General features: G+C 47.9%; 2 long non-coding RNA genes across 2 annotated transcripts; both read left to right on the forward strand.

Annotated features, from left to right (window-relative positions):
• Positions 1 to 8,269: 8,269 nt before the first annotated feature.
• On the forward strand, positions 8,270 to 9,002 carry LOC144584494 (uncharacterized). The gene is made up of 3 exons (XR_013538774.1): positions 8,270 to 8,406; positions 8,593 to 8,662; positions 8,833 to 9,002. It is a non-coding gene; the product is annotated as an uncharacterized LOC144584494 (long non-coding RNA).
• A 1,116-nt stretch (positions 9,003 to 10,118) lies between these two features.
• Positions 10,119 to 11,391, forward strand: LOC144584495 (uncharacterized). Its single transcript, XR_013538775.1, has 3 exons — positions 10,119 to 10,503; positions 10,724 to 10,857; positions 11,232 to 11,391. It is a non-coding gene; the product is annotated as an uncharacterized LOC144584495 (long non-coding RNA).
• The last annotated feature ends 7,291 nt before the right edge of the window (positions 11,392 to 18,682 follow it).

The following is an 18,682-nucleotide window of genomic DNA, read 5'->3' on the forward strand; positions in this document are numbered from 1 at the left end:
GGCCATCTCATGAGAAGAGAAGACTCCTTGGAAAAAACCTTGATGCTGGGAAAGTGTGAGGGCAAGAGAAGAAGGGGACGACCGAGGATGAGATGGCTGGACAGTGTCTGCGAAGCAACCAACATGAATTTGACCCAACTGCGGGAGGCAGTGGAAGATAGGAGGGCCTGGCGTGCTCTGGTTCATGGGGTCACGAAGAGTCGGACACGACTAAACGACTAAACAACGACGAATGCATTCCTATGCGGTTTTTTGCCCCGCATAGAGACGAATCCGGATAGCGATGATTTTTTCGGCACGGATTATCGTCGCTATGCAGGGCACCACTGTACATATACACACACACACACATATATGCACAACCATTTTGGCGCTGTGTTCCTAACCTCTGGCAACCAGGTTTTTATCCCTGTTGCAATACGAAGCCTCGTGATGCTGGGCAAGTAGCGTATGTTAGGCAGCAAGCCCCACCTGCTGGGGGCTCCATACAATATGGTAGGAATAAATTGGCTCAGGAAAAGAAATATATATTTTCAGCCTTTGACTTGGAGGGCATCTAGTGGACAAGCATGGGAACTTCACCCAAGATTTCCAGAGCAGCTTTATGAGGAAGTTTTGGCCGAGCCAAAAGCTTTAGACTTCAGCTCCCAGAAACCTCTTCTTTTTCCCACCATGCATGCCAAGGATCTAAGATGCTCTCTAGGGTTTTGGGGGAGGCAGGTCAGTCATCCCAGTTAGCCGGCCACCTCCAGAAACTCCCAGGTTTCTTGTCTCTCTGTGAAGGATGGAGCCCTCTGGCCCCCTTTTGCATCCCAGGTCTGAATCTGTCCCACACCCCATACCCTGCCTTGAGGAATACCCATTATTGGAGGGAGTGTGAGTTGTTGTTATGTTGGCTAGGGAACCTACAACTTTGACCATTCTTTTCTATTGGCCATGCTAGCCAGGCATCTTCCCTGAGAAGCATTTCTGCAGGTGAAGCTGTGTGGTCAGTCTAAGGGTCAGTTCCGCAGCCACTCTTTGGCTGACGGCCTGGTTGCATCCACTTTGTCATGGGGACTCAGAAAAGAGTTGCAAACCTGCAGGAGCCCCCCATCAAACTGGCCAACAAATCCTGAGTGTCAAAAGAAAAGTGTGCAGGGTTGATCTATGCTATGGTGAGGAAAGAGTTAACGTCCCATGGCCCACATCTCTTGCGAATGAAAAAATAAAATGTTGTTTGGAGAGCCCTCTCTGTAAGGCTCTGGCATTTTCGAATGGGTTAATACGAAAAAGTTCAGGGTGGATTCTTCCAAGAAGAATTTGCAAGGCTGGCTGAACTGGTTGTACGTTTGATACACCCAACAGTCCTTAAGTAGAAGAGGCGTTGGGGAGAAGGTGCCTTGGTGGGTGGACTCACTAAAGGAGGAGAGCCGTGCCAGCTCTTTCAGGGGTCCCAGGAGAATCCGGCACATCAAAAGGCTTCTTTCAAGCATTCAAGGCCTGCTTTCAATACAGAACTTACATGGATCTGCATTAGCAACCGAGGAGAAGGTTCAATTTTTCAAAAACAAGAATTCACCAATATTTTTAACTGATTATATGTTCAGGATGGAAAGAACCTAATGTGAAAAAAACTGTAGGAACTTTTCTTTTCCTGTTAAGCAACCAAGGGCCACCCGGGGTCACCGGAAGAGCTGCAAAGGGATTTTCTTCCTCATCATCTGCGGCAGGCATGTCATCCTCCCAGATTTAAATTTGTACGAATCAAAGTCCTCTTTGTCCCTTTTTCAAGGGAGAGAGAAGATATCATCAGAACCCAAAGAGCAACACACACGCACGCACGCACGCACGCACGCACGCACGCACGCACGCGCGTCTTTCCAAGCTGCTTGTTCCCCTTTCCACCTAGGTATTTGCAGCATGGCAAAGGAAAAAACAGGCAGGGAGTAAGCAGAAGGCAGGGCAATGGGATGGCCACCATCAGCAGCGGCAGAGAGGCCTCGGTTGTTTCCCATAGTGCGCAGAGGCTGTTTTTCTTGGTCGAATGTGACCTTTGGCTAAAAACCTCTAGCCACACAGCAGGGAAAAGTTCTGTGATCTACAGAGCAGAAGGCACTTCAAGTCTACCAAAGCAGACCACTCCTTTTTGGTTTGTTCTCCTCAAATGGCACTTACAGTCTCAACCACTCACTCAGTGCCAGCCTGCAAGGAATGGCGTCTGAGCTGAGCTCCAAAGAGTGAAGAGGGAGCCCACCCACCCCTTTCTTCTTCCAGGGACTCCCAGCCCAGCTCCCCTTGGCCTCCGGCTATTCTGCGGCAAGGGAGACATGGCGGGACCTACCCCCAGGTAAGCCTGCCTTCTCTCCAGCCACTCTCTGCCTCTGCTCCCTCGCCCGTTCTCCTCTCCTGCTGCCCCTGCCACGATTAGGTTCACCGGAGAGGACGGAACCTGTTGGATTGCCAGATCCCGTGATCTCAAAGGGGGATGGGATTTGTGGTTGCTGCTGTTAAAAAAAAAAATCCCCTGCCTTTATTTAATTCAAAACCCCCTAAAAATCACATTCCTGCACAGTTTAAATAGGGTTCCCACGGGGTTAGTCTAGGGTGGGAGCAGCTTTGTATTGAAATAAAGGAATGAATGTCTGATTTTTATTCACAGAATTCACATTGGACACCATCACTTCACAGAATTCCACACGGAACACATAAGGTGCCCAGCAGACACAGGGAGCCTTCACTCGAGTAATCCATTCCCAGAAAATGTGGCTTTTGCCGTGAGACGCTGTTCTCTGCCTCCCGGGGTGGGGGGGGGACGGGCTGCCCAGGGCTGGGATTTGAGTCTCCTCTAAAGGAGCCCTGGCACTTCTTCTAGGTTTATCCTCTAAATGTAGGTTCTTCTCATCCGTTTCTTGTAGGGCCAAAGAAGAGCCAGGCCGAAACCTTGGGGATCCCGAAGACTCTCCTGCCTCTCTGCATTGACCCCGGGGACGGCCCTAAAGCACACCGTGGGACGGTCAAGGAGGTGCTTCTCTTGCACCTGACAGGGTCTTATTTTGATTTTGGCTCCAAAAAACACATTAGGGCTTATTTTCAGGAGAGGTTTTATTTTTTTTCCATGTACAACAATCTATATTTATTCAAATACAGTCATGTCCTCTTCTTCTGGTTGCTGCACAAAGGTGGAGGGCAGGGTTTCCCTTCACTGGGACTTATTTTTGGGGTAGGGCTTCTATGAGGAGCCTCCTGAAAAATCCTACTAGGGCTTATTTTCAGGTTAGGTCTTATTTTCAGGGAAATGGGGTAGTCAGGGGGCTGACAGCTCTGCTGGATTAGGCAGCTTGGTTTTTGGGGGTTGCCACGGTGACGCCTAGGTCACACAATACCCCAGGGGGACTGGCCCTTTGTCCCCAGGACTGAGGTGTGCCCAAGTCACACAGTACCCCAGGGGGACCGGTCATTTGCGCCCAGGACCAAGCTGCTGATAAGAGGAGCTGCTAGCCTCTCTTGTTTTGCAGTGCAGTCGTTCCGCGCAAGCGTTTGGAGTCATGGGACTCAGAAGGAGGATTGTTCGCGCTTTGAGGGTAAGTGGAATTTTAACTTTTGTCTGTTCCAGACTAGTTTCCATCCCAGATCTGTTTTAATCCCTTCTTGGGGTGGTCTAGAACAGTGGTTCTTAACCTTGGTTTACTCAGGTGTTTTTGGACTGCAACTCCCAGAAGCCTTCACCACCAGCTGTGCTGGCTGGGGTTTCTGGGAGTTGCAGTTCAAAAACGCCTGAGTGACCAAGATTAAGAACCACTGGTCTAGAATTCTGTGGAGCCTCAATCCGGCATGCCCCAAAGCATGTTGGGAATGTGATGAGGAAATTGGTACGTATTTTCATATGTGGTGGGAATGTAAACTGGTTAAGAACTTTGGGGAATTGATTTTTAAGGAAATGTGCGATATATTTGGTAAAGATATTGATTGTAATGCTAAAATTGCTTTATTGTCAATTTTTGATAACAATTTGGATTGTTACTCGAAAGAATTAATCACCAATTTTATGACAAGTGGTAGAATATTAATAGCTAGATTTTGGAAAGACAAAAATGATATTAAATTGGCACAGTGGGGTCTTGACTTGAGAACTTAATCCATATTGGAAGGTGGTTCTCAAGTCAAAAAGTCTGTAAGTCAAGTCTCCATTGACCTACAGTGCATTGAAAACCGATTAATCCTGTAACAGGCCGTTTTTGTTCCATTTTGGTTTTTTTCTGGTCTGTAAGTCAAATCTCAGTCTGCAAGTCAAACCTAAATTTTGCGGCCAGAGAAGTCTGTAACTCAAAAAGTCTGTAAATCAAGCCGTCTGTAAGTCAAGGGTCCACTGTATTGTGAAGTACTGGACATTGCATTAAATGATAAATTGACTATTGAACTAAAAATAAAAAGAGGGAAAATAAGTTCTAACAATTTTTATGATATTTGGGGTAAATTTGTGGAATTTGTGTTAGTGAAAGGAAGGGGGAAAGCCTGTAAAGAATACTCTATACAATTTTGGAGAGGTAGTCCGTAATAAAATATGGAGTCCCGTGGGTATGGGGTGCACATTGGAATTTAGTTTATAATAAGCACTATTATGTGTAAAAAAAGTGTATTTTTGTTTTTTCTATATGTTTTTGGAGGTTTTTTTGTATTATAAAATAAAAAATATTTTAAAAAATAAAATTCTGTGGAGCCGAATGCGGGTTCTTGGTACCTTGTTTCTGTGCTTGAGCTAGTCTTGGTTCTAGAGAGTGAGGGAGAGACTTCTCTGCATTAGTAGAGAGATGAGCAAGTTCATCCGGATCTACTTTCTTGTTTAGAATTAGCTGCTCTGTTTGCATTGTACTTTTCTGTGCTAAGTTAATATCCAGTAATTTTAAAAGTTTGCTTCACTGCATCTTTTTGTATGGAACTGGTTTGGGAATTTTTTTTACATATTTACTTTTCGTCTTTTACCGTTCGTTATTTTTCCCTTTTCTCGCCTGTTTTCTGCATATCAGGCTGGTAGTAGAAGCAACCCTAGGACATGATCTGCTTTCAGTTTCCTCTGAGTCAGATCTTAACCATAGCTTTTTGCAGATAGCCATCAAAGTGTTTAAAAGTTTGTAGGATTCATTCAGGAAAGATTTCATGTGCTGTATGTCCTCTGTTATGGAGACAAGCTGGCTTTGAACTAACAGGCTGTCTCCACCTGGAATTAGAGTTTGAATTGGGAATTATTCGGCTGTACTCGCTTTATCTGCGTTCAGCCCTGAGGACTGTGTCTTTGATTCCTCTAGAGACTGGACTTATAGTTTGTTGAAGGTGGTGTTGCATGTCTCCCCATTTGAAAAAAGGGGTAGAAGTGAGAGTCTGTGTTGGGATTTTTTTTCCAGAAAGGCAAATTGGTGAAGTGGCCCTTGTTAGAAAAGGTCGATAGGGCGGGTGGGTGATGAGAGGTGCAAGCCGAGCATTGAGGCATTTCAGGGGGGGGGGGAACGGCAGCCCCCCTCCTGCTCCCCTCCCACCCACCCCTCCTGCCAAGGGTTGGGCAAAGAACTGGCAGCCTGGCCACAAATCTCCAGGGGCTTGGTCTCCCTTCCCTTCTCCTAAGCATATGTACCTTCTATCTCCTCCTCCTCTCCAATCCACCTGTATTTTCCCCCATTTTAAGTATAGAATCTTGGTCTTGCAAAGACGAATCCACTGGAGATTTGAAATAAAATTAAAAGGAAGTAATCTAAAGGTCCAAAGAACTGAAAAGGAAAAGACCCACACACCCCCGTATAAAAAGGCAGAAACACAAACACACACACACCTTACACAAAAGGCCCTCTGAATAAGAAGAGCAATGAGATCCAACCGGTTTAGTTTCAGTCATCAAAACGTAGCAATCCATGGGGGTGGGAGGGGCTGCTCCTCTTCCTTAGAAGGACCCGGGGTCCGGGAGAGGTGCAGGAGACCCAAATAGGGCTAGTAATATCAGGGAGGGTGGGAAGCAGATCCTCTTCCCCTCCTCTTTCCATCTGATCTAGTGGGGAGTCTCTTGAGATACCCCAGTGCAACACGGCAGACCTTCAGGGCTGTGAAAGGGGATGGGGGAAAAATAGAGGTGCCAGTGCCCCCTTTCCAAACAAGGATCCAAAGGAGGTGGGGCAGAGAAGGACAAAGATTGACTCCCACTCCCCCAGGACCCCATTTCTTTAGACACTCATGGACCGGTAGGTGGGTTTCGAAAGAGTCTAGGCGTTTTGCTAACCCCACCCAAACATCTCTGCTTCTCTCAACGTTAACCTTTAGCTCTTTCTCTTTTCCAGCGGTTGGGGAGGTGGTGCACATTTTCTTGTTGTGCAGGCACCCCAACCCGTCGAGAGCCTGCTCCTGAACCTCCCAGGTAGGACCCCAAACATCAGAAGCCCTTCCTGTCGTCAAAGTAAACTCAGGTCCAAAGCTCCTGACCAGCAGAGAACAGGGAGGGAGGAGGCACAAGGGTTGGAAGCGAGGAGCAGAAATAAAAACCGGGATGGCTCCGTTCTCCCTTAGCCTTTGGGAAGATGAGGGGGACATGGACAGGAGAAAGGAGGGGAGGCTCGGCCATGGGGACCAAGAGATCTTTAGGATAGATCTCTAAGCAGATCTTAGGGGCCTTGCTTGTCTGCTTGAGTTTCTGACCTCTTGTGTCATCTTCTCATCCTAGCATCACTAGGGAGCACCAGGAGCAGACGGAGGAGACATCAGATTTCAGGGTAAGAAACACAAAGATCCCTTTTCTTCTCCCAGTGCGACATCCCCTTTCCCTCCCGTTGCACAGCTCCTGGCTTCTTGCAGAGAGGCCGGCCCCGGGGTTGGTGAGGTCGGCTGAGATTCAGAGCCCATGTAAACACCGTAGGTGCAGCGAGGAGACAATTCCTGCTCCCATGCTAGAAACAAACCGTTGGGAGCCAGGATGTGGCCCAAGACCTCCCTGCTGCTTCTCCCTCTCAATGGGGTTTCCATCGCAGAGAGGCTCCTTCAAATATGAAACACGGATATGCTGTCATGCTTGAAACTGGGTGAGGGAGGGTCTTGCACCAGGAAACCAGAGATTCTTGAGGGCAGATGAAAGGCCCTTTCCCTTCTTCTTGTCGCTTCTCCACCCCTTTCATCCTCCATCAGCTTGACTCCCCCTGCAAGCAGTAATTTATACCATGGAGAAGAAAGTACTCCCCAGCCACCCTTTGCGTTAACGGGAGAGCCAACTTTGTCCAGGGAGAAATCTTAGCAGGGAACACCTTTTGGGTTGGAGAGGCAAGTGGGCTTCAGGATGTGCGTCTGATCTTCCGATTCCTTCTTCCCTTTCATTGACAGGATTCCGTGGTGGTGCTTGTCCCACAGAGCACCCAGACCAGCTTTCCAGAGTCTCTGGTCATCTCTGAGGTGACCGGAGAGTCAGGGAAGCCGGTTTGCAAGCCAGGGAAGCCGAGGAGAAGAAGGAGGAACCGCAAGGCTCCGTCTCTGGTGATCTCAGAGGTGGAAAGGTACGGTCTTCCCAGCCGAGGGACAGAGAGGGCTGCCCTCCGTTAGGCTATGCATTTCCCAAACAAAGTCCAGTCACTCCCTGTGTCTCAAAGGCTGGGGGTGACTGACTGGTGTCCTGGGGAACCAAGGATGGGAGCTGGTGGTGGTCTTCATGATCCTCTGATATCTACTTGGGGCAACAGCTGGAAGTAGGATTCGAGCCCAGTGGCTGCCGCCCTGCTTTCCTCCTACGATACTCTGGGGCGTCCAGTTGCTGATCTCTTGTGTCCTTTTTTCTCCGCACCCGCAGTGAGCTGCCAGCCAGGGAAGCTGAGGAGGAGAAGGAGGAACCGCAAGGGGCCCTTTCGACCTGCTCTGCAAGGACCCTGGATTCCATGGTGGGGCTTGCCCCTCGGAGTGCCCAGAGCAGCCTGCCACGGGCTCCGTCTCTGGTCATCTCCGAGGTGGAAAGGTACGGTCTTCTCATCCAAGGGACAGAAAGGGCTGCCCTCCGTTAGGCCATGCATTTCCCAAACAAAGTCCAGTCACTCCCTGTGTCTCAAAGGCTGGGGGTGACTGGCTGTTGTCCTGGGGAACCGAGGATGGGAGCTGGTGGTGGCCTTCATGATCCTCTGAGATCTACTTGAGGCACCAGGTGGAAGTAGGATTCAGGTCCAGTGGCTGCCGCCCTGGTTTCCTCCTACGATGGTCTGTGGCCTCCAGTTGCCGACCTCTTGTGTCCTCTTTTCTCAGCACCCACAGCGAGCTGCCAGCCAGGGAAGCCGAGGAGGAGAAGGAAGAAAAGCAACGGGCCTTTTCGGCCTGCTCTGCAAGGACCTTGGATTCCATGGTGGTCCTTGCCCCACGGAGCGCCCAGAGCAGCCTTCCAGAGGCTCCGTCTGTGGTCATCTCCGAGGTGGAAAGGTACGGTCTTCCCAGCTGAGGGACAGGAAGGGGTGGCCTGGTTCGGGCAATGCATTTGCCAAGCAAAGCCCAGACACCTCCTAGAAATCGGAGTTAGGGCAACGATGGGGATTGCTGCAGCCCTGGTCTCATCCAGTGGCCCTTTTATGCCGTCCTTTTCTGACCTGTGGTGTCCTCTTCTCACAGCATTTACAGCCAACTGCTACCCTGCGGAAGAGAGGAGGGGAAGGATGGCCGGCAATCCACATTGACTGTGGTAAGGAATGGAAGGAGGTTTCCTCTACGGAGGGGACGTCCCCTTTCCCTTCCCTTCAAAAGCCTCCTGCAGGACGAGAGAACAGCATTTGGGCTAAAGAGAGAGGTGGGCTACAAATCATTGTGTCTGTAGTTTCAAATCATTTAGCCATTTATTTTTTAATTTTTCAGGATTCTATGCCCCTCGGAGCCTCAATTAGCTATTGGGGCAGCTTGGATGATGAGACCTTTGTCTCACGACCGATTTCTGGAAGGTACGCTCTCTTCAAGGGAGGATTGGGGGGGATGCCCTGGTTTGGCCCACGGACACCCCCAGACCTCCCCTCAACATCAGGGCCTGGGCAATGGTGGGGATGCTTCGGGAAGGGCCCCATAACCTCTGACCCCTTTCTGGCTCCACCAACTGGAAAGGTCCCCACACTCCATCACAGCAGGCAATGCATGTGCCACCCCCAGTGGATGGAGCTCATAAGGACAAGGAGCTCCTGAATTCAGGAGTCTAATCTGTTCGGTGGCTTGTTTCTCCTAGTCTCGTGGCAGTAACATCAAGGCAGGCATTTGTGGAGGAAGAGGGTTCCACGTTTGGTTTTTTGGTAAGTTTTGGATGCAAAGCTGGGCGTGGAAGGGGCTGGTGGAGCCTGGAAGAGGGGGCTGGCCTACCCCTTGCGTCGGGCTTCCTCTCCCAAATGCTCTTGGCCCGTTGCCATTTCCCCACCAGCTCTCCAGGAGGGTGAGAAGTGTGGGGAGCGCCACCCAGGTAAGCCAGCCCCACACCTTAATGGGGAAAGGAGAGAGATCAGCCCTCCCTCCCTCTCTCTGCCTCCTGCTGCCCCATCAAGGGAAATGTGCCCCAGAAAAGAAGGATCCCCTTTATTTACCGGATCCCCTTCTCTCAAGGGGAACCGTTTCCTTTTAAAGGCCCACTGTTACTCTGCTTTCAATGTTATAAAAACCCACAAACACATCCTACTGGCTGAGCAGGGTTCCCAAAGGGATGGAGATCACTTTGCTTTGTACTAAATGTATGAATGCTTGGTTTTGATTCCTAGAGTTCTTCAGAATACACATCGCCCTTTACCCTCTCGGACACCACGGACGAGAGCGAGAGCCTCCCTGCACAAGCAATGGTACCATCACCCAGGTAATCTGTCCCTCTCTCTCTCTCTCTCTTTCTGGCTTGATGTGTGAAAAAGCGGGTTGGGGCTCACGGAGGATCCCTCCAGGTTTTAATTTTAGTAGGAAGACTTAAACAAACCCAGGGAGCTTCCTGGTTGGGTTCACGTGTCGTTTGCCTCCTTGTCGGTTTCAGTGTTTGGCTGGTTTATTGGGCTGCCTGGCAGCTCAAGGGCACCTTCCCTTTTTCTGGCCTTTTTAATTTTCCTCCCAAGAAGCCAGAGAAAGGAGCCAGGAAGAAACCCTGCATTCATGATCTTGCTCCTCGGGAGGTTTTTAAAAAAATAGAACAGGGAAAGGAAGCCGCCTGCTGCCAGGGAAGCGCCTGGATCGAGGACACTATGGATGCTGCTCCATGGGAATCCCGCCAGGGTGTCCTCCTCTCTTCCAACGCCGGACCTGGAGGCCAGGGCACTCCCAAACAGGCTCTTAAGAAAGCAGAAGGAAACGTGCCTTTTTGGCCCTTAGGAACTGTTCTCTGCATCCCAGAGGGATCTGGCCCCCCAGTGCAGGGAATGGAGCCCCGATGGTTCGATGGCTTGGTGGGGCTGGGCTGGCCTTCTAGCTCCACACGCTGGCTTTAGGCTCTTATACTTCTCTGTTTCTTGCAGTGCCCTGGCGGAGGCCCTGAACAAACTCCTCAAGGAAATGGAGGACGTTCCACCTTTGGTAAGGAAGGAAGAGCTGCCCCTTCTATGGGAGGTCAAGGGGTGGAGGAAGGAGGCATCCCTTATGCCCCCCAACCCTGGCATGCCCCACGGCTCCCTTCTCTGAAGAGACCAGACCTTCTTGCAGTTCCGGACTGCAAAGGCTCCTTAAAGAGGGGGGTTCCCAATGGTCTCCAGCTTGAGTCCTGGTTCTCATTTAACCAAATCCCTCTTTTTCGTAGGATTCTCCTGAGGAGTTTGGTGACACCGACACGCTGGAGGACATCCCCAGCCTGGAAGATGAGGAAGTGGACTCGCTGGCCGACATCGCCAGCCTGGAGGAGGAGGAGGTGGAGCCGTAGACCATCTCGGCCAGGTAGGGTCATCCCAGGCAAAGGTCCGAGGAATGGCTCCAGGGAGAGCAGTCCCTTCCCCCTCAAGAAGAGCAGAAAGGGTCAGGGTCTTGCCCTTTGAGGGGGAGAAAGAAGGCTTGAGAGTGACAATGTCCCAAGGCGGGGTTGAAGATGGCTGACGGAGGGAGGATTACAATGTTTTGCTGGGCTCTGCTGCAACCCCTCTTTAATCCCATTTTAATTTTTTATTTTTCAATCTTAATTCTCACAAAGAAGCTTTTTATTTTTATTTTTATTTTACCATTTTACTGTTTCTCCCTACCTGCGTGCCTTGCAATATTGCTGCTAAATTGGCTGTGCAACTGAATCCTGCTTTTGATCTGCCTTCCTTCTGCAGGTGCTTCGGCGATCCCAAACAAACAAACAAGGAGCGTGGCATCAATTGAATTGTTTCCAGCCATCTGCTGGGATTGAATTACACTCTTCCCCCACCTTCTTTTATCATTTATTATTATTATTATTATTATTATTATTATTATTATTATTATTATTATTATTATTATTATTATTATTATTATTATTATTATTATTATTATTATTATTATTATTATTATTATATACAAATTTAAAAACATTAACAATCTAAGAGATAATTAATGAAACAAACAGAGAAAAAGAAAAGATACCAGCTGAACATCTTTCATTCCCCTGTGGATCAGAGATTTCACCATCGTCTGGTCATCGAATATCTTCAAGGGGATTCCGGTGAGCACTGATTCGCTATAGACTAATTTTCCCACTAAGCTCCTGTCTTTTTCTGGGGCCAATTATGTATTACTTCCAGATTTGCTTTACAAAGTCTCTTGGTTGATCCCGTAGTGCCTCTGAAAGCATGTCTACTTCTGCAATGTCCAATCCCTTCTTTAAGAGCCCAACCATCGTTGGTGTCTCTTCATTCCTCCATTCTTGGGCCAAGAGTAACCTAGGTGCTGTGAATAGATACAGTAGACTATATTCTATTTTCTTGTCAATTATTGATGGCCTTATATTCAATGATCACATTTGAGAGAACTCAAGGCCAAAGAAAGGAGAGGTGATAGAATTGCTGTGAGATTGCCAAGAATACCAAGAGACATCCAGGCTTGCCTGAAACATTCCATGCTGTATTATATTTCAAGTTGGGGGGAGGAATAGTGGGAGTGGGGAGAGGAGAAGGGAAAGCCCTAGATAGGCAGCAAGAATGGTTTTAACCTGAAAGGGATATAAATCACTGGGTCTGTTTCCAACCACTGCTAGGGCCCCTTTAAAAGAGGGGAAGCAAACAAAAATCACTCCATTTTTCTCCGAGAGGAAGAACGCAATGGTGGAGCATTGTATCTTTTGATCTTAATTGTCCCAAAGAAGCCTTTTATTTATTTATTTTACCGTTTTACTGTTTCTGCAGACCTGCGTGGCTTGCAATATTGCTGCTAAATTAACTGTGCAACTGAATCCTGCTTTTGGTCTCCCTTCCTTCTGCAGGTGCTTCGGCGTTCCCAAACAAGCCAACAACGAGAGTGGCATCCATTGAATTGTTTCCAGCCGTCTGTTGGGGATTGAATCACACTCTTCCCCCACCTTCTTCAACTTGAAAAGTTCCTGAGAGAACTGCAAAGGCACTTCTGAAGGGAGATTTCCACCCGGGAACAACCCAAATGTTGCATCGTTGGCGGAAAGTGACCTCCAGCAGCCAAGGAAGAAAGGGAATGGAACTCACAGAATCCATGGAACCAGATGAAAAAAAAATCTCCAAAGCTCCTTCCAAGCTCTACCCTGTGATGCATGGAACAATAGAGTGAACAGATCTGAAGGTTTAAAGCAGGGGTGTCCAACCTTTCACCTTCCCTGGGCCACATTAGAAGATGAAAATTTGGTTTGGGCCGCATGGGGGGGCAGCCCTAGCCATCCTTCGCAGCCCCGCTCCAAGCACACTTACTGGCAGCTGCGATCTCAGACAGCAGAGGCTGCCAGCTTCGACTCCGGTGGCTTTATGGGGCCGGGAGGGGGTCCACCTATTGACGGGGATGACGCAATGCAGTCACGCAGCCCCCCTGTCCCCTCCCCTCCCACTCCTTCCTTCCTTCCCTCTCTACCCCCCTACCGTTGTGACATGCCCCGGCCGCATTCCAGCCACAAGCGCTAGCAGTGTAACTTGAAACTTGGGAATTTCTTTAAAAATAAAAAATTGCACTGGGCCGCATTATGAGCCGACCTGGGCCGCATGCGGCCCTCGGGCCGCAGGTTGGACAAGCCTGGTTTAAAGGAAGACTGAATTTAAAAAGGGGCAGCAAAAGAAAGACCTAATGAATGCATTCCAGTATGGCCTTTCTCACAACATTCCTGCCTTTGGGGGAGTCTTCATCATCATCATCGTCATCATCTGCCATCCCTCAGGCACCGAGAGACAGTGTGGCTGTGCTTCTGCTGATTGCCAGCCTTCCTGGGGGACTTTGGCCTGGACTCCCTCGGCCTTGCAGGACTGGGCCCTCACTCCCTCTGGCTGCCCCACCCCATCCGTCAACATCAGCCACCTGGCTTGGAGGGGAGAAGGAGCTTTGGAATGTTTTTATTGTTATTATTAATTATTATTATTGGGACTATTAATTGCCATCAGGTTACATAGAGACCCACAGTGGATCTGAGGTAACAGGAAGGGGGGATGGCATTGGAGGGGGCAGCCATGGAGGTGGTGCTGGGTAGGGGAAGGAATGGTGGTGGGGGTAGAACATGCCCACGTAGGAGAAGAGAGGTGAGATATCTTCCATCTATCCCCTCTTCTAGTCCTACCCCCAACCAGATGGTATCAGGTGACCATATCAGCAAACCCTCGAGCCACACGGTGCTGTTGATGAACGCCAGGTCAGTACAAAACAAGACTGCCCTCATCGATGATGTAATTCTGGATGAGGGTGCTGACCTGGCGTGCATTACTGAGACCTGGGTGGGAGAGGTGGGTGGTGTTCCCCCCTCCCAGCTATGTCCGCCTGGGTACTCGGTCCAGCACCAGTGTCGCTCGGAGGGTCGGGGAGGGGGAGTTGCTATAGCCTATAGGAGTTCCATCTCCTTGATCAGGCTTCCTATCCCTTTGAGAGGAGGTCTTGAGGGCCTGTATTGTGTGTTGGGCTTGCGAGACAGATCAGGGATTCTGTTGGTGTACCGCCCACCCTGCTGCATACCAACAGTCTCCCTGCCTGAGCTGAAGGAGGTCGTCTCAAACCTGGTGTTGAGGACTTCCAGGCTGTTGGTGCTGGGGGACTTCAACATCCATGCCGAGGCTGCCTTGACTGGGGCGGCTCAGGACTTCATGGCCGCCATGACAACCATGGGGCTGTCTCAATGTGTTATCGGCCCGACGCATGAGAAGGGCCACACCTTGGACCTGGTTTTCTCAACGGGACTGGAAGATGGTGGTTTGGATGTGGAGGGGCTGGTTGTGACCCCATTGTCATGGTCAGGCCACTTCCTGGTCAAGTTTAGTCTATTAGCTTCTTCTCCCCTCTGCAGGGGTGGGGGATCTATTAAGATGATCCACCCCCGGAGACTAATGGATCCGGATGGTTTCCTGAATGCTCTGGGGGAATTATCTGTCTGATATGGTCGGCGTTCCTGTCGAAGGTCAGGTCACCCTATGGAATAGGGAAGATGACCCGGGTGGCTGACACGATTGCGCCTAAGCGCCCTCTCCCTGCTCGCCGAGCGCAGACAGCTCCTTGGTATACTTCTGAACTGCGGGCGATGAAGCGAGAGGGGAGACGGCTGGAGCGCAGGTGGAGGAAATCCCACCGGGAGTCCGATCGAACACGACTTAGAGCCCATTATCGGGCCTATTTCGTGGCAATATGGCTGGCGAAATGGCAATATTTCTCCAGCCTTATTGCTTCCTCAGAATGTTGTCCAGCAGAGCTGTTTTGGGTGGTCTGGGATCTTCTTCAACTGTGAAATCTGGTGGAGGTCCCGGACTGCTCATCAGCTGGCTGTGATGAGTTTGCCATTCATTTTGAGGGGGAAATCGCTCAGATTCGCAGTGGGTTGGACTCTACTATTACTGCAGAATCAGAGGATGTGTCCAGTGTGCCGTGCTTAGGTCAGATATTAATGGATGAGTTTCAGTTGTTGAGACCTGACAGTTACACACACACTGGTAACATCCTGCATAGATTACTGCAATGCGCTCTACGTGGGGCTGCCTTTGAAGACGGTCCGGCGACTGCAACTGGTCCAGAATCGAGCTGCGCGGCTGGTGAGTGGTGGGGGCGCTGAGTGGTGGGGACGCTAGGGGGCATATCAAACGGATTTGTTAAGATTACATTGGCTACCAGTTGCTGCCCGGGCCCAATTCAGAGTGCTTGTTTTGACATATAAAGCCCTAAACGGCTTGGGCCCTGGATACCTGAAGGACTGCCTCCTTCCATATGGAACTACCCGGCAGCGAAGATCTAGCCAGGGGGCCCTTTTGAAAGAGCCGTCCCTCAAGGAGGTAGGCAAAGGGCCTTCTCTGCAGCTGCCCCAAGACCATGGAATGCCATCCCAATTGAGATTTGTCTGGCGTCGACGCTGATGACATTTCAGCACCAGGTCAAATCCTTCCTGTTCCAGAAGGCTTTTAATTGAAACAGTATCTACTGTGGGTCCTGATGGCAATTTTTAGAATATATATTTTAATTGTATTTTAAATAATAAATAAATGAATGAATAAAATAAAATTGTTTTATCTTTTTATTGTATTTTAATTGTTGTCAGCCACCCAGAGACCTTTGGGTAGAATGGGCAGCATATAAGTCAAATAAATAAATAAATAAACATGCCCAAGCCAATGTAGACATCACTGTTTCAGTAATGTATACGTACATGCTAAAAATTCCAGCTCTTTCTAGGACTGCTCCGTTTGGAACTTTGTCCTGCCAGGTGATACCAAAAATGTGTCGGAGACAACGCGTAAGGAACGTGTTCAGCTTCCTCTCCTGCCGTGCACAAAGGGTCCATTATTTAATGCCTCTTCGGTTACTATATTCTTTCTGGAATATAGCTCAGAATAGTGCTCCACCCATCTAGAGAAGCTACTGGCATTACAACGACAGAGCCAACTCCCCAAAAAGATAGGTTGCCTGTGTAAACCAACACAGATTCTGTGGGTGGACAATAATGATAGCCATGTTGTCACCTTTCCCGTTGCTCCTCACAGTGATCTCATGCCAGTGACCACCCTTGTGAAAAGGGCCGCAGGGGTGATGGTCCTCATAGCACGACATTCCAAGAGAAAGTTGGCAATACTAGGAGTACTCTGTCTCAACAGTGATTGTTACTGAAATCCCAAAGCAACACAGATTCTTGTCACAACTGGAGCGGAGGTTCTGTACCAGACCGTTGGGCTATGCCGACAGCAACACTGTTCTCCTTGATGTCTGTTGTGGAATCGGTGCAAGTGGGCAATGTTTTAGGGGGTGAAGAAACATCATATGCAGTTTTCTCTCCCTGTGAACCATATATTGACATTACAAAGTATGTTGATATTAAGATTACATCCTTATCAAGTCATATCCTTATCAAGCATCATCAGGATGGTGTAGCTGTTAAGCACGCTGGACTGGGGATTGAAAAATCCAAACTCTGATACTCTTTGGGCCTTCAAACCTATTGGGGCTGGTCACTCCACATCTGTCCTACCTGCCAGGGTTGCCGGGTTGATACAGTGGATGGGAAAGAGCAATGCACACTGCGGTGAGTCAAAATGGGAAGTATATTGAACAAAGAAATCTATCCACTGGAGTGTAGTAATTCCCAGTTAAGTGAATGGTGTAGAGACTTTGGGATACAGCTGCTCATGATAAGCTTACATGTAACATAAATGTTAAGGGAGGGACACAATGGCCAAGCAGGAATGTATAGATATATGGGGAGAATTCAGTGATTTTTGTCTTAATAAAGGGTAAGGGGCAAAACCCATTGCAAGAGTCAATACAATTCTGGAAGGTAAATAGGGTTCCATAGGGTAAATGCTTGCTCAAATGATCCCAGCGAGAGGAAGTAGTGTGTAATCAGATAATTGTTTATTAGAACTTTTTTTTCTGTTTGATTTTTTTCTGTATTAAAAATTCTAAGGAAGGAAACCTTGGCAACGGGCCTATAATTTCCAATATCATCCACTGCCAAACTTGGTTTCTTCCTAATGGGCCTAATGAGTGTCTCTTTGAGAGCAAGGGGAACCTCCCCTCCTGGAGAGACCCATTAATTATTGCTGTCTTTTGTTGCATCAGTCAGAGAAGAGCTACCTATGAGCTACCCTGTTAACAAAGGGACCAGAGAGAGAAACAGAAACTCACATTGACAGTGTGATGGGGGAGTCACTGTCTGGTAAAGACGACGAGGAGGAGGAGAGTGATGTGTCCCCAGCCAAAGTCTCCAGGAGATTTGGACCATATGCTGTTATTTTAAATGTGATAACCCTGTCCCTGTTTTTGAAACATTCCACCCACTTTTTGGCTGTTCAGCAGCAGATTCTTGAATGCAAGACACCAAATTCTTGTCATGACTCATCTGAGCTGGGAGGTACCTGCCGAGCTTGGAGAAGCTTCCCTTTTGATTGTCAACTCCCAGAATTCTCCACCCAGTAGCATGCAGTTGCCATCTAAAGCAAGAACATATTTATTTATTTATTTATTTATTTATTTATTTATTTATTTATTTATTTATTTATTTATTTATTTATTTATTTATTCATTCATTCATTCATTCATTCATTCATTCATTCATTCATTCATTCATTCATTTATATTTATATTTATATTTATATTTATATTTATATTTATATTTATATTTATATATTATTTTATTTATACCCCGCCCATCTAGACACAAATCTACTCTGGGCGGCTAACAATAAAACTGGAATAAAAACAGTATCATAAAATAAAAAGCAACAATAGTAATATGGTTCAAGATAGGGGGAAAAATAAAAATAATCAAGTGATCGTGATTATTTGCAGATTATTTGATCTTGATCTTTGCAATCTGCAGCAAAGTCTGCCAATATATCACAGCATGATGTAACCTTCTCCCCACCAATATTTTTAAATCCTAAAGATACCTCTCTTGATCATCACACCAATATTAGTATTTTTTAAAGTAAAGTATATTCTATGATTTCTTGAAAATCTCCAAAGGAGAAGCTTCTGCTACTTCCCTTTCTGACTTTCTTGAAGAAGGGGGTCTGTGGAGTGCATGTTCTTGAAAAGCAATTGTTTTTCTCCAGATTCAGAAGATGGTGGGGGAGCTGATTTAATGCCATCTCAGAGAAATTGAATTTTTCATAGGCTGTGCAACTCCTTAACTAACTTGGCACTCTCTTGACACAGGGATCTCCAACTGTGAGTTTCACAGTGGGAAGGCAGACAATGTCTTGCCTCCATTCCTGACAGTATGGACAGATGGCAAATCTCTTGGTGCTGTAGCTCCATCTAGAGCTGGACTCCGTAAGATGGTGCTTTTTTTTTTTGTAGACCCAAACAAAATTGCAGAGAAAATAATCACCACACCTTGGAAGTAACACATTAGATTAGATGTCTCAAAGTTAAAATCATCACTTTTCTGTTAAACAAGAGGAATGCATCTATTCACTTAAAAATGACATAAAAGTTATGTTAAAATGCTAGATATTGCTTTTGAAACCTTATTCTTTTGATGCACAAAGTGTCCAGTTTTCTTGTGCTTTCTCTAGGCTCTGTGAATCCCTAAGCTTGGGTCACTCTCTTCATCACAGTTGGGTTGGTTTTGCATTCATTGCTTCTTAAGGTCAAAACTAGGTACTAAAAG

This window comes from Pogona vitticeps, chromosome 11 (genome assembly GCF_051106095.1).
Source record: "Pogona vitticeps strain Pit_001003342236 chromosome 11, PviZW2.1, whole genome shotgun sequence".
In the NCBI taxonomy this organism is placed as follows: domain Eukaryota; kingdom Metazoa; phylum Chordata; class Lepidosauria; order Squamata; family Agamidae; genus Pogona; species Pogona vitticeps.